Here is a 2,500-nt window from a genome sequence, read left to right as displayed (position 1 = left end):
CAAAGAACGAAATTTTAACGGAGAGAAGCCTTCGGGTTTCGCATCGACCGAGCGACGGCGCCGCATCAGCGGCGCCTCCTTCGTCGGCCTTTCGGGGCTACGCTAAAGTAGCTACCTGGTTGATCCTGCCAGTAGTCATATGCTTGTCTCAAAGATTAAGCCATGCAAGTCTAAGTACGAGCTCTCGTACAGTGAAACTGCGAATGGCTCATTAAATCAGTTATGGTTCATTTGATCGTACGTTTTACGTGGTTAACTGTGGAAATGCTAGAGCTAATACATGCGTGAAGCGCCGACCTCGCGGGAGGCGTGCTTTTATCAGACCAAAAACCGACCGGGCTTCGGCCCGCAACCTTTGGTGACTCTGGATAACTTTGCGGATCGCACGGTCTCGCACCGGCGACGGATCATTCAAGTGTCTGCCCTATCAACTTTCGTCGGTACGGTACTGGCCTACCGAGGTTCTTACGGGTAACGGAGAATCAGGGTTCGATTCCGGAGAGGGAGCCTGAGAAACGGCTACCACATCCAAGGAAGGCAGCAGGCGCGCAAATTACCCATTCCCGACGCGGGGAGGTAGTGACGAAAAATAACAATACAGGACTCTAAACGAGGCCCTGTAATTGGAATGAGTACACTTTAAAACCTTTAACGAGTATCCATTGGAGGGCAAGTCTGGTGCCAGCAGCCGCGGTAATTCCAGCTCCAAAAGTGTATATTTAAGTTGTTGCGGTTAAAAAGCTCGTAGTTGGATTTTGGGCGCAGGCGGCCGGTCCGTCGCAAGGCGTGTACTGGCCGTCCTGGCCTCACCTCCGGTTCTCCGCCGGTGCCCTTGACTGAGTGTCGGCGGCGGCCGGAACGTTTACTTTGAAAAAATTAGAGTGTTCAAAGCAGGCGATTCGCCTGAATAATGGTGCATGGAATAATGGAATAGGACCTCGGTTCTATTTTGTTGGTTTTCGGAGCGCGAGGTAATGATTAAGAGGGACAGACGGGGGCATTCGTACTGTGCCGTTAGAGGTGAAATTCTTGGATCGGCGCAAGACGAACGACTGCGAAAGCATTTGCCAAGAATGTTTTCTTTAATCAAGAGCGAAAGTCAGAGGTTCGAAGACGATCAGATACCGTCCTAGTTCTGACTATAAACGATGCCAACTAGCGATCGGGGGGCGTTAGTTTTACGACCTCTCCGGCAGCTTGCGGGAAACCAAAGTCTTTGGGTTCCGGGGGAAGTATGGTTGCAAAGCTGAAACTTAAAGGAATTGACGGAAGGGCACCACCAGGAGTGGAGCCTGCGGCTTAATTTGACTCAACACGGGAAATCTCACCCGGCCCGGACACAGTGAGGATTGACAGATTGAGAGCTCTTTCTTGATTCTGTGGGTGGTGGTGCATGGCCGTTCTTAGTTGGTGGAGCGATTTGTCTGGTTAATTCCGATAACGAACGAGACTCTGGCTTGCTAACTAGTTACGCGACCCAATCGGTCGGCGTCTAACTTCTTAGAGGGACTAGTGGCGTTTAGCCACACGAGATTGAGCAATAACAGGTCTGTGATGCCCTTAGATGTTCGGGGCCGCACGCGCGCTACACTGACCGGATCAGCATGTGCTCGCCTTGGCCGACAGGTCTGGGTAACCCGCTGAACCCCGGTCGTGCTAGGGATAGGGAATTGCAATTATTTCCCTTGAACGAGGAATTCCCAGTAAGCGCGAGTCATTAGCTCGCGTTGATTACGTCCCTGCCCTTTGTACACACCGCCCGTCGCTACTACCGATTGAATGGTTTAGTGAGGTCCTCCGATTGGACCTGGCGCGGCCGGCAACGGTCGAGCCGGCGTCCGAGAAGACGATCTAACTTGATCATTTAGAGGAAGTAAAAGTCGTAACAAGGTTTCCGTAGGTGAACCTGCGGAAGGATCATTAACGGTCTCGCAAACGCTTCGGCGAACGCGAAACTCGGACAAGCGAGAGAAAAAGTCTTTGCTACCCGGCGCCCGACCCGCGAGGAGCGGCGCGCCGGCCGGCGATTCGGTCACCCGGTAATGTTTGCGCGTCGAGTGCCGCGGTGCCGCGCGCTCCGGCTTCAAGCGTCGGCCTGGCCGACCGCTCGGCGCGGTCTATTTTGTCACCCTATAGTGCGAGGCACTGTGCGAGCGAAACAATCGTGGATGGCTCTTGGCGGTGGATCACTCGGCTCGTGAGTCGATGAAGGACGCAGCTAGCTGCGTGAATTAGTGTGAATTGCAGGACACATTGAGCATCGACGTTCTGAACGCAAATTGCGGCCTCGGGTCAATCCCGGGGCCGCGCCCGCCTCAGGGTCGCGTTGCAAACGTTCCGCGCGGGGATTTCTCCGCGCGGCTGCTGCGGCGTCGGACGCGCGAGCGCCCGTCCCGCTCAAGACAGCACGGCACGATGCGCGACGATCGCGACCATAATCCCGCGCGGCGGCGGCGAGTCGACCTCGAAGAGGCCAACGGCTGGCGGCTCAAGGGCGGGA

General features: G+C 55.2%; 2 non-coding genes across 2 annotated transcripts; both read left to right on the top strand.

Annotated features, from left to right (window-relative positions):
• Positions 1-112: 112 nt before the first annotated feature.
• LOC146143007 (small subunit ribosomal RNA) lies at positions 113-1,923 on the top strand. Its single transcript, XR_014500249.1, has one exon. It is a non-coding gene; the product is annotated as a small subunit ribosomal RNA (ribosomal RNA).
• A 247-nt stretch (positions 1,924-2,170) lies between these two features.
• LOC146143006 (5.8S ribosomal RNA) lies at positions 2,171-2,324 on the top strand. The gene has a single exon (XR_014500911.1). It is a non-coding gene; the product is annotated as a 5.8S ribosomal RNA (ribosomal RNA).
• The last annotated feature ends 176 nt before the right edge of the window (positions 2,325-2,500 follow it).

This window comes from Ascidiella aspersa, chromosome 5 (genome assembly GCF_963924565.1).
Source record: "Ascidiella aspersa chromosome 5, kaAscAspe10.2, whole genome shotgun sequence".
Classification (NCBI taxonomy): Eukaryota; Metazoa; Chordata; class Ascidiacea; order Phlebobranchia; family Ascidiidae; genus Ascidiella; species Ascidiella aspersa.
Note: the sequence above shows the minus strand (reverse complement) of the source record. Positions and strands in the feature narration are given on the sequence as shown.